Source organism: Rutidosis leptorrhynchoides, chromosome 6 (genome assembly GCF_046630445.1).
Source record: "Rutidosis leptorrhynchoides isolate AG116_Rl617_1_P2 chromosome 6, CSIRO_AGI_Rlap_v1, whole genome shotgun sequence".
Taxonomy (NCBI): domain Eukaryota; kingdom Viridiplantae; phylum Streptophyta; class Magnoliopsida; order Asterales; family Asteraceae; genus Rutidosis; species Rutidosis leptorrhynchoides.
In genome coordinates, this window is record NC_092338.1 from 205028398 (window position 1) to 205042516 (window position 14119).

The window sequence follows — 14119 nt, forward strand, 5'->3', positions numbered from 1 at the left end:
GGCTAGGGGTCGCAACTATTTTATGACCAATGATGAAGCCAAACAATCGCACGAAGTTGTCTCAGGTACTTACATGGTTAATTCTAATCCGGCAAGGATTCTTTTCGATAGCGGTGCAAATTTGTCGTTTGTGTCTCCTAAATTTGTGCCTAAACTTAATAGACCGTTAGCTAAGTTAAGTCGTCCGATAGAATTCGAAATAGCGGACGGCAAGACGGTGCTAGTGGTTGATATGTGTGAAAATTGTGATGTTGTTTTTGGTGCCGAAACCTTTAAAATTGATCTTATTCCAATGACCTTGGGCGACTTTGATATTGTCGTTGGTATGGATTGGCTCGATCATTATAGAGCTGATATTGCATGCCATGATAAGTTTATTCGTGTGAAGACCCTAAGTGGGGGAGAGTTAATTATTCATGGTGATAAGCGAAGGAGACCGGTGCCGATATGCACTTTTGCTCGGGCACGTCGTTTTGTTGTTACCGGTGGCATGGCTTTCCTTGCTCATGTTGCTGATACTCGCAATGAGCCACCACCTATTCGTGAAATTCCGGTTGTTAGTGAATTCGAAGACGTTTTTCCGGACGAATTACCGGGTGTTCCGGCGGAAAGACAAGTTGAGTTTCATATTGAGTTGGTTCCGGGAGCTACTCCCATTGCTAAAACTCCTTATCGTTTAGCACCAACAGAAATGAAAGAGTTGTTAAATCAAACCCAAGAGTTGCTCGAGAAGGGTTTTATTCGACCGAGTGCTTCGCCATGGGGCGCTCCGGTGTTATTTGTGAAGAAGAAAGATGGTAGTATGCGTATGTGCATTGATTACCGTGAGTTGAATAAAGTGACGATCAAGAATCGTTATCCATTACCTAGGATTGACGATTTATTTGATCAACTTCAAGGTGCAACGTATTTCTCTAAGATCGACCTACGGTCCGGCTATCATCAAATGCGGGTCCGTGAGGAAGATATTGAGAAAACGGCTTTTAGAATGCGGTATGGGCATTTTGAGTTTGTGGTGATGCCTTTTGGCCTTACGAATGCATCGGCGGCATTCATGGATCTTATGAACCGAGTGTGCCAACCTATGTTGGACAAGTCAGTAATAGTGTTCATTGACGACATACTAGTCTACTCGAAAAGTATGAACGAGCATGAACGTCATTTGCGTGAAGTATTGAAGACGCTACGAAAGGAGAAGTTGTATGCTAAGTTCTCCAAATGTGAATTTTGGCTAAGGGAAGTCCAATTCCTTGGTCATATTGTGAACAAAGACGGTATTCAAGTAGATCCGGGGAAGATAGAGACGGTGAAGACTTGGGGACGACCGACTACACCTACGGAAATCCGAAGTTTTCTCGGATTGGCCGGTTATTATCGTCGGTTTATCCAAGATTTTTCTAAGATCGCTTCTCCATTGACGAAATTGACAAGAAAGAATGCAAGATTTAATTGGGAGAACGAGCAAGAGATTGCTTTTCAATTGTTAAAAGAGAAGTTGTGTCAAGCTCCGGTGTTAGTGTTGCCGGAAGGGGTAGAAGATATGGTGGTTTATTGTGATGCTTCCTTAAATGGTCTCGGGTGTGTTCTAATGCAAAGAGGTAAAGTCATCGCTTATGCCTCTCGACAATTAAAGGAACATGAAACGAGGTATCCGAGTCATGATCTTGAGTTGGCGGCGGTAGTACATGCGTTGAAAATTTGGCGCCATACTTGTATGGTGTCAAGTGTACGATTTATTCGGATCATAAGAGTTTGAAACATCTCTTTAATCAACGAGATTTGAATTATCGCCAACGTAGGTGGATGGATGTGATGAAAGACTACGATTGTGAAATACTTTATCATCCGGGTAAGGCGAATGTGGTCGCGGATGCGTTGAGTCGAAAGAGTCAACATCCGGCGATAAAAGTGGGGTCATTACGTTTGATTATTACCAACGATTTTCTTGAAAAGCTTGGTGAGATTCAAATAGAGGCATATGTTCACAACAAGCATACGGAGCGAATCGTGGGCCAATCGGAGTTTATTACTATGGGTCCGCGTGGTTTGTTATCTTTCCAAGGAAGGGTGTGGGTGCCTAAGATGGGTGATTACCGACGAGTGCTACTTGATGAAGCACATAAGTCAAAATACTCCATTCATCCGGGCGCGACGAAAATGTATCTTGACTTGAAGAAAGATTATTGGTGGCCGGGCATGAAGCGTGATGTTGTGAAGTATGTTGAGCAATGCGTCACGTGTTTGCAAGTAAAAGCCGAACACCAAAAGCCATATGGTAAATTGCAACCGTTAGAAATTCCGAAATGGAAATGGGAGCACATTATCATGGATTTCATAACAAAGTTACCTAAGACGGCGAGAACCCAATTTGATACGATTTGGGTGATAGTTGACCGGTTGACGAAAAGTGCTTTGTTTCTTCCCATTAAAGAAGCGATATCGTCGGAGACCTTGGCTAAGTTGTTTATCAAGGAAGTGGTCGCTCGACATGGGGTTCCTATATCTATTATTTCGGATCGAGATACCCGTTTTACATCTCGATTTTGGGAAAAGTTTCATGAGGATATGGGTACACAATTGAAGTTGAGCACGGCGTATCATCCTCAAACGGACGGTCAAACTGAACGTACGAATCAAACTTTGGAAGATATGTTACGGGCGTGCATTATTGATTTCAATGGTAGTTGGGATGAGCATTTGCATTTGGTGGAATTCTCGTACAATAATAGTTATCATACTAGTATCGGGATGCCGCCATATGAGATGCTTTATGGGCGTAGGTGTCGAACCCCAATTTGTTGGGGTGAAGTGGGACAAAAGGAAATCGGGAGTACCGATTTGGTTTTGGAGACGAACAACAAGATTGATATTATTCGGGATCACTTGAAGAAGGCTCAAGATAGACAAAAGTCGTATGCCGATAAACGTACACGAACGATCGAATTTCAAGAAGGTGACATGGTGATGCTTAAGGTTTCGCCATGGAAAGGTATTATTCGATTTCGAAAATGGGGAAAGTTAGCTCCTCGGTTTATTGGGCCATTCAAAGTTTTAGCTCGTGTTGGCGAAGTTGCTTATCGTTTGGAATTACCCGAAGAACTTGCGGGGATCCATAATACATTTCATGTTTCCCATCTCCGTAAGTGTCTTGCGGATGATTCTTCGTGGGTGTCGTTAGACGAGATTGAGCTAAATAATAAGTTAGAGTATGTTGAGGAGCCGGTTGCTATACTTGATGAAAAGGTTAAGAAATTGAGAAATAAGGAGGTGAGGACTTTTAAAGTCCAATGGCGTCGAAGTATAGGCTCCGAGTTTACTTGGGAGCCTGAAGAGTTTGTCTTGGCTTATCTTCCTGCTTGTCATGCGACGTGGATTGCGAGGTCGCAATCCGGTTCAAGTGGGGGAGAGTTGTAAGATCCTGTTTTCTTTTTGGGTTTGGACGCCGTCCAAACATTTGGGACGCCGTCCCAGTTTGAAGACCTGGACGCCGTCCAACATTTTGGACGCCGTCCAGAATGGCTGGCAGGCATGTCTTTTTGCTATTAATTATTTTAGATGGGTATTTCGGTAATTTCACTTCTTGGACGAATTTTAAAGCCCTAGATCAGTTTTGGGAGTCTCATTACTCCATTCACAATCACCAAACATCATCTACTTTAATTCTAGAGAGAGAGTGCTCTTAAGTGTGAGAAAGCTCAAATAAGAGAGGAAGAAGCTTGTTTCGGGTTCTAGCTCGAGCATTGAAGTTGTTCATCTCCTCGTTAGCTTCGTTTTGATTGTGGTGGTAAGCCCTAAAATTGATTTCTCTAGTAAATATGTTTAAGGGTTAGGGTTTGGGCTAATGTTGTACATAAAACCCATGTATGAGTGATTTGGGGGTTTTGGGTAAGTTTGGGTCATGAAGACCCAAATGGTGACTAACCTAGGGTTTTGAAAGGGTAAATGGTGTAAATGGGTCTTAAAGACCTAAGTAAATACTAATACACTTATAGTTAATGTTAGTGGGTGTGATTTGGGTTGTGGGTGACCCAAATGGGTGTGTTGACCTAGAAATGGGTCAAATGGGTCTTTGATGACCTAGGTTGTCTTGCATGTATGAAAACGAGTTAACTTTGTGGTTAAAAGTGTGTTAATACCTTAATTGGCTAAAGTTAGGGTTTTTGGTGAAGTTAACCCATTATTAGGGTTAAAGGTGCAAAATGGGTCGGGATTGCACTTAGGGTCAAAAGACTCTAGATTGTTAAGTGAGTTGCTTGACCGACTTGAGTTGTGAATTGATTATGTGCTAAAATGTAATAGGTACCTTACATTGACGTTGCAAGTTCGGTTATCTTACACGAAGACTTTGAGGTGAGTGGAATAATTATATGTGTATGTATATAATGTATCTATTTGTTGTAGCGTGAAAGGTGTAGTGTCGAGGTGTTAAGACACCACGTTTCACGTGAAGAGTGTAGCATCGAGGTGTTAAGATGCCACTCTGGTGTAGCATCGAGGTGTTAAGATGCCACCTAGGAGTGTAGTGTCGAGGTGTTAAGACACCACTCCGAAAATAATGAGTGTTGCATCGAGGTGTTAAGATGCCACTCGGGGTGATGTGCCGAGGTGTTAAGGTGCCACCCTAGGGGTTAGTGGTGCGAGGTGTTAAGTGCCCTAACGGATGTTATGAACACCGATGGCGTTTTCGCGAGCGCCGTTCCCTTGTACTATTGGTTAACCATGGTTATTTGTGTTGTAAGCATATTATATTATTCGAGTTATATTTATATGCGGATGTTATGCTAGCTTGGGGGTATTGGTGAATTATAGCTTGTTATTGCAACGATAAGCTAATGTTGTTTGCTAGCATGTTTGCGGTTGCGTAAGTGTATGCAAGTAGGTATAATTATATATGTATTCGTATAATTATTGCATTCACTAAGCTTTGCTTACCCTCTTGTTGTTTACTTTTTTATAGGCTCGGGCGTTGACAAGGGTAAGAGCGTTCAATTGGATTAGTGATCTCCCGCTTGTTTTGTTAGGGGATGCTTTTGGGTGTTAGCTTTTGGAGTTCGACCGAGATTGGGTAGTTTAACCCCAAACACCATGCTCTAGTGTCGTTTGGAACTTAAACTTATATTTGGTCGAAACTTTTATTTTTGAACGAAACTCGCAAAATGGGCGATGTGGGCCCGTTGATGTAATACTTGATTTGATGATGAAAATCTCTTAGTTTCACTTATATTGACTTGTGGTAAAAAGGTTTTCGTTTGAAAGTGTCGGGAAGCGGGTTTTCCGCTCGTGTGAGTTGGACCCGTGATCAGTAGCTGGAAGGCCATTAGGACGCCGTCCCAATTGATTGGACGCCGTCCCAGTTGTGTTGAGCTGGACGCCGTCCCAAAACTTCGGACGCTGTCCCATAATTCTGAGCTGGACGCCGTCCAGGATTCTGGACGCCGTCCAGATGCACTGCCTTAAAAAAAAAAAATTGGTACGCGTTTTGAGTTTATGAAGTCGGGTTGTTACAAGAAAGCTGATACTGGAGGTTCAGGAGCATCATCATCTAGACGACCAGCACCAGCACCAGAACCAGAACCAGAAATGCAACACGAACAAGAACCACAACAATAGCCTGATCAGCACATACCTTATTATGATCTGGTACAGTTTGTTGATGAATTCATAGTATTCCCAATGAGGTCGCCAGTAGAATTCCCAGCGATTCCTGAGCACACTCTGCATCCTAATCTAAGATTTGATTGGAGATGGAGAGATTACGAGACATATCAAAGGAACAAATTCAAATTGGTAACAAAAAATGTAGAGGTGCCAAGGGTAATCGATTGGGCCCCTTTGGAAACGGTCCATCTAGCTGACCGTGTTAGACAGCTTTTGGTACAAAGGTATGGCAGTTCTTCTTTTACAGATTGGGAACGTCTTTTCACCATTCGTAGACCTGTATATAAGGAATAGTGTGTTGAGTTGATGAGTACTGTATCACTTGATACAAATATAGTTAGAATAGATGATAGAAGATTTCTTAGGTTTATCCTTGGCGGTAGGATGTACAGAATGTCCATGCTGGACATGGCCAGGGCTTTACAGATATATACTCCTGGTGAGTTGCTACTACCCGATTGTACAAATTTGATTCATTATGGTGAAAGGGTAGATAGCAACTTTGACGCTGACGCCATTTGGAGGCGTATGTCACATTTCGATGTTTTTACACGAGCAGGAGGACACTCCTATACACATATTGACAGAGCCGAGCTTCGTATCATTCATAGATTTTTGGCTAACTCGATTACACAAAGAGGTAACAATAAATAAAAAATAACCTTACATGATTTATTCTACCTAAAGTGTATTCGGGATCCTAGAAGCTTTGTCAATATCTCTTACTGTGTTGGTTTTTATTTATCTAAAATGGTAGAAGGAATGCAGGACGGGAGTATAATAGGAGGAGGTATTTTTGTTACTCTCATTGGAGAGTATTTAGGTGTTGATAGGAACCAAGGGGGTCCATTACAGCTTTGTAGAGAACAGGTTGAGCCCTTAGGATTGAAAGTTTATGTGGGTGCTAAGGTATTGAAAAGTAGACGTAACCAGGCAGTACCCTATGAGGGATCTCATCCTCAGGTAGAGAGAGGCTCAGACGAGGAAATGGAGGAGGCAGAAGACATTAGAGATGTCTTTCGAGATGCTATTCTTGACATCCACGTTCGTATAGATGAGGAAGCAATGACGAACGCGGCCAGACATAGTATGTATGAGCAGTGGAACTCCGAGCGAGTATACGAGGATTATAGGCGACGCCAACACGATAGCTGGGTAGTTCATCAGCACCAAATCATGAGCCAGCTATCATATCAGGTACCAAATAACTATGTACCTACTCGACCTGCTCATTTTCCGCCACACAGCCCCGATATCCGACCACCCTTTAACCGGTATGACTATAACCAAGCCTATCAGAACACCTATAATCAACAATGGAACCCACCTGATGAGATGAACTGGAACCCCTATCCAGACTGATTTGGTTCTATTTGGTTATTTATATGATTTTTATGTTTTTATCTTTTTACTTATTCATGTTTAAACTTATGTTATTGAATATACTTATGTAATTTTTATAATTTTTATTATTATTGTGTACTAATATTTCACATTTAGGATTTGAAAGTGGGATATTAAGTCCCATTTCAAATTGTCATGCATGTTTATATTTGTATGTATGTATATTGTAAATTGTACAAAACAGGGTAAAACAGCGCATTTTCAAAGACTGGCATTAAGTTCAGCAAAAGCTACTAATTTTGACGACAAGACGACAAGATAAATGTGATGTAACAACAGACGGAATGAACAAATGATATGCACCATTTATCATTCAGCAAAAAAATGCCAATATGTTTGAAAACTTTGGTAAAATTTAATCATTTTTCTACGATAATCAACCTCAATAATTTAAATTGTTACTGATTTCTTGCAAATGAGGGCATTGCAAGATCTTAAGTGTGGGAAGGGGTTAAATTCTTTCAGATTTTTAAATTTTTTTACTTTAAACACTTGGTTACCATTAGAAATACTAGTAAAGTAGTAGTTGTATTAGAATCTAGTGCTCTCTGATAAAGAACAGCCCTAGTCTTATATACTGACTACCCAATTCTAGTAAAAATTTTCAAAATTTTCAATTAAATGAACTCAAAATCATGTTTATACATATTTATGAACGATAAAACTAGGTGTTAACACCGAAATTATTGTTACCTCGGAAAGGACATAAATTGAAAAACAAACCAAAATGTTAAAATTCATTTAAAATGGAATAGAGGACAATAAAAAGGAAAATAAAAGCCAAGTGTGGGAAAAATTACCAAATTATCTTAAACATATGTCACATATTTCTGTAACAAATAATTGAAGATACTTTTGCTTTGGACTAAACTAAACTGTTTTACCCGATGAAAGAAAAGAAGAGATGGATCTACACGATGAATCAATTCCATCGTTAAAAGGAAGTAAAGTCTTTCGAAAAAGAAACGCGCTTCTTGATTTAGGTCAGGAAGTTGTCATCCAGACCAGCTGTAGGTTGACGAAAAATCTAGAAAAGTCATCTCTAAAATCAGCAGGAAATCCACGGACCTCAGCATAAAACAGGATCGCCAAGTGGTCAGATTTATCCTAACCATGAGATGGATTTATCTCGTACAATGGGGGCACCGTGTAAATTAGCTTGATAAGACTAATAAATCAGATCCCCAGAAAGGATAATCTCTTTTAAAGATCAAAAATCAGCTTTTAAGACTGATATTACTCAATCCTAGAGATTGACCTTAAAGATTGAGAATTACAAACTCATGGAATTCAATGATATCTAAACTCGAGCTTGAACGAGAAAATATTTTGATCAAAATTACAAACCGATTTGTTTTCTGAAAACCCATTTTCAATGCGTTCATTACCATTGAACGTAAAATCCTAGGAATTCACCTGGAATTCATTAGGTCACCTGAACCAAATCGGGTGTCAACCGTAAGAACGGTGGTTGCATAACATGGTCAAAGACAGGACCTTGTGCCAGACCGAAAAATCATAAGGGTGAGCTTTACTATTGCTCCTACCAAGGATAGAAATTGCGTCCGACACGTTATAGACCATAATTAAAAGCATGTCAGGGGACATTGCCTTAACAGTTGCTTGTTCAACGCTTTCCTTTACAACCGAATGGTAGTTTATCAAAAGGTAATATACGGAGCAAGTAAATTGGACGTGTTGCTTTCCTAATACAAGGTTAGCAAGTGGGTGACACAAAACCGCAAGTTTTGAGCTAAAATTTTCAAATCTGAAACCCACCAAACCCACAAAAATATTTTGCAAACACCGGTGAAGGGTTATTCCGGAAAACTTATCTAGGGTAAAAGCTAGATTTAATTTTCAAAAAAATCAAATGTTTTCATAAAGATCCAATTTCCTAAAGGATCTAAATTTTCATAAGTCATGTGAGACTGTAAACCACATCGTTACTACCATTGTTTATACCGCCGTATTGAAATCACAGATGTATAAAGTGTGAAGAATAAAGAAGTGATTCTAGTATTTCAAGACGATATTGCTTGAGGACAAGCAACGCTCAAGTGTGGGAATATTTGATAATGCTAAAAACGAACATATATTTCATAGCATTATTCCTCAAGAAAGACAAGCTTTTAGTTGCAATTGTTCTATTTACAAATGATATTCGTTTAAATAATAAAAGGTGAAGACAAAAGACAGATTCGACGAATTGAAGACGCAAATGACCAAAAAGCTCAAAAGTACAAAATACAATCAATAAGGTTCTAATTATTGATAAGAAACGTCTCAAAATTACAAGAGTACAAGATTCAAAACGCAAAGTACAAGATATTAAATTGTACGCAAGGACGTTCGAAAATCCGGAACCGGGACTAGAGTCAACTCTCAACGCTCGATGCAACGGACTAAAAATTTCAAGTCAACTATGCACATGAATATAATATAATATATAATTAATTCTTAAAATTAATATATATATATTATATTATATTTAAAAACCGTCGGCATAAAAAAACAAAGACTTTTGAGTCTCCCCAGCTGGTCATGCGATCGCATGGCCTGGAAGGCATAAATCCATGCGATCGCATGGTGCACAGTTCCAGCCCACATGCCTATAAAAATCGAGCTTTGGTGCACCACAAAAACACATATTTTTCTTCTCCTCATTCAACGTATAATATTTATATTTATATTAAAATTTTAATTTTAATTTATAATAATAAGGGTGTGTTAGCGAATGTTGTAAGGGTGTAAGTTGAAATTCTGTCCGTGTAACGCTACGCTATTTTTAATCATTGTAAGTTATGTTCAACCTTTTACATTAATGTCTCGTAGCTAAGTTATTATTATGCTTATTTAAAACGAAGTAATCATGATGTTGGGCTAATTACTAAAATTGGGTAATTGGGTTTTGTACCATAATTGGGGTTTGGATAAAAGAACGACACTTGTGGAAATTAGACTATGGGCTATTAATGGGCTTTATATTTGTTTAACTAAATGATAGTTTGTTAATTTTAATATAAAGATTTACAATTGAATGTCCCTATAAATAACCATATACACTCGATCGGACATGATGGGCGGGGTATTTATATGTACGAATAATCGTTCATTTAACCGGACACGGGAATGAATTAATAGCCACTAGAATTATTAAAACAGGGGTGAAATTATGTACAATGACACTTGGCATAATTGATAACAAAGTATTAAAACCTTGGGTTACATTCAGTCGACATCCTGGTGTAATTATTAAACAAAGTATTAAAATCTTGTTACAGTTTAAGTCCCCAATTAGTTGGAATATTTAACTTCGGGTATAAGGATAATTTGACGAGGACACTCGCACTTTATATTTATGACTGATGGACTGTTATGGACAAAAACCAGACGGACATATTAAATAATCCAGGACAAAGGACAATTAACCCATGGGCATAAAACTAAAATCAACACGTCAAACATCATAATTACGGAAGTTTAAATAAGCATAATTCTTTTATTTTATATTTAATTTCCTTTATTTTATATTTAATTGCACTTCTAATTATAGCACTTTTATTTATTGTTATTGTATTTAATTGCACTTTTAATTATCGTACTTTTTAATTATCGCAAGTTTATTTTATCGCACTTTTATTTATCGCAATTTCATTATCGTTATTTACTTTACGCTTTAAATTAAGTCTTTTATTTATTTAATATTTTACATTTTGTTTTAACTGCGACTAAAGTTTTAAAATCGACAAACCGGTCATTAAACGGTAAAAACCCCCTTTATAATAATAATATTACTTATATATATATTTGTATTTTTATAAATTTAAACTAATATAGCGTTAAGCTTTGTTTAAAGATTTTCCCTGTGGAACGAACCGGACTTACTAAAAACTACACTACTGTACGATTAGGTACACTGCCTATAAGTGTTGTAGCAAGGTTTAAGTATATCCATTCAATAAATAAATAAATATCTTGAGTAAAATTATATCGTATTTAATAGTATTTCCTTGTAAAATATAAGTTATTTTATATACACCTCGCAGAACATCAAATACCTTTGTCAGCACAAAATTCTTCTAATGTAGCATTTCTGAATTCTGTACCATGATCACTTCTTAGCTGCTTCACCAGTTGCCCATTTAAAAGCTCCATTCTTTTGATAAAATTGATAATTTCATCAGCAGCTTCACTCTTTTGCTTCAAAAAGAATACCCAGGTGTATCTGGAATATTCATCAACAATAACCAGTGTATACTTCTTCCCACTACAGCTGGCCACATTAACAGGACCAAAAAGATCCATATGAAGTAAATGAAATAGTTTCTCAACAGATGAGATTTGCTTTGATTTGAATGAGGCATGGTGATGTTTTCCCTTTTCACAGCCAGGACACAATCTGTCCTTTACATAAGACATGGTGGGTAGCCCAGACACCAAACTTCTACTGGATAATTTGTGAATATCTTTGAAGTTGAGATGTGAAAGTCTCTTGTGCCATAACCACTTCAGGTTGTCTGCTGCCTTTGAATAGAAACAAGTATCAGTTGTTGTGACTGCTGTGTTCATGTCAATTTGATATATGTTATCATGACATTTTGCAGTCAGCAGCGGCTTCCATGTCTTATCAAAAATAGTGCCAATTTTCCTTCTGAATTGGACTATCTTATTCTTACTTGTCAGTTGGCTTATGCTGAGTAAGTTATGTTTGAGCCCAACGACATATGCAACATTTGAGAATGTGACATTCCCATTAGTCAAAGTACCAAAACCCTTTGTGTAACCCAATGAATTATCTCCATACGAAACAACTGGACCATCCTTTTCTTGATAGTCCATCAGCAGGGACTTACATCCGGTCATATGTCTCGAACAACCACTATCGAGATACCAGATTTGCTTGTTTTGAATGCCCTGCACAGTAGCTGAGAGATTAGTTCTTTTTGGGAACCCATCCAAGGATGGGTTCTGGAAGGGTCATCTTTGATGATCTCTTCCTGTCTGCTGGTTTGCTTGAAGAAGCAGCAACCGATGAGGTTAGGGTAAAAGGACACCGGTTGGCTAAGTGAAACTTGCTACCACATTTGTAGCATTTTCTCACATTTGGTATCGTTGACTTATCATACACTGAGTAAGTGGGTGCAGTAAGATCGGGTCGACTTTTAGTTACTGCCTCAATTAGCTGGTCAAGCTTGACTGTCATAATCTCAGTGATAGACAGCTCATCATTCGAGTCCACTTTTACTTTTCCCTTAAGGGCAGTTTTCTTCTTGGAACCACTTAGTCGTGACGTATTTCTTTGCCTTTATCACTTGACGAGCCAGCGTGGGAAGTTACTGGCTTGTCTACTGAAGCTGATGAGCTAGAAAAAGTTTTTTCTGCTGCCTTGGACTTGCCAGTATTACGTTTGACTGGCTTGTCTACAGCTACTGGTTGACCAGTAAGTTTGTCATCAGCTGGCTCAGCACAATTGGAACTCGAACACGAAGGGGAATCAGTTGGTTTAATTTTTCTTAGATTATTTTTAGTGATTTCCTTTTTAATACGTCTTTCTTTTGGAGTCATGTAGTAGATGCTTGAGGGGTCAGTAGTCTCATCATTTGAGGTACTGGCTTCTTTTGCTCTAACTTCATCCTCCAAAATCTCTTTCATGGCAGGTGGTGGGGACACAGCAGGTCTAACAAACTTATTTGTCAAGACCTTTTTACCCTTAACTATCTTGAAAAGTATTTGGCAAGACAGCTTCAGGATCAGTTTCAAGAATAGGGTCCATGAAAGTAACTTCTGCAATAGCAGCAGCAGCAGCATAGTCACCAGCAAAGAAAGCTTCAACTTGGGCAGGCACCTGCTCGTTAACACACTTTGTTGTGTGTTGAGCAGATGTACACCACGAAGCGACAATCTTTTTAAGATTATCCAGCTGGTTCTTGACTTCTGCTGCCTCAACGTGAAGAGACCTTAAAGCAAAGTTTTGTTTTTCAAGTTTGAAAATATCATCTTTCAATATTTTAATTTCATCATTTTTGCTTTTAAGTTTCTCATTTAAAGATTTGTTGTCAGTTTTCAAAACTTCTTCACGTTTGCTGCCTCTACATAAGTCAACTCTTAGGTAGTCAAACATTTTGGCTTTTCATCATCAGTATAAGTTCGAAAATTATCAAAATTATAGATCAATTAAGTTTTCCATTGAGGTGAATCTTTTTTCTGATCAGCTTCCCTCATATCAGCCAAAAACTTACTACCACTATCATCCTCATCAGACTCCTTGACCTCCTTGGCCATTAAACACAGCTTTTTATCTGGAGCATAACCAGCACCATCATCATCAGTATCACTATCAAAGGAAGACGACGAGCTGGTTTCATCCCAATCATGATGCTTAGCGACTAGAACCTTTTCTGGATTTTTATCCTTCTTATCAGTCTTAGCACTTTCCTTCATCTGAGCTTTCATAGCTTTGTACTCGTTCTTGTACTTGTCAGCTTTTGAAAAAGAGTTTGCATGTGAAGTTGAAGGTTTCCTGGACATGCATTCAGCAGCAAAATGTCCAACCTTCCCACAATTATAACACTCAGATTTAGAACCCTTGACTGACTTGCTGCTATACCTAGTACTCGGTTTCTTACTCCCTTTGTATGACTTGTTGGTTCTATTACGATTGAACCTTTTGAACTGCCTAGCCATCAAAGCCATACCTTCAGCAAACCCTTCTGCATTACTTTCATCATCACTGCTTTCTTCAGACCCAGTACCACTATCCACATCACTCTCAGCTGTCTCTTCTATTGCCAACAACTTTTAAACCAGTAAAGCATTTTGAGCTTTATTTTTAGCAGCAGCAATAAGAGCAGTATCATATGTCTTAGAAGATTTTGAAGTGGTGGGGGCAGACCTAAAGTTTTCTTTCAAATTAAGTTCAAATTTAGCCTCTGTCTTCTCATGGTTACAAAGTGAACTGTAGAGAGAAGACATGTTAAAGTTCTTTAGGGTCTGAGTGGTTCTTAACGGGTCAGTAACAGATTTCCATTTAGTACGAAGTGAATCTATGAATTTG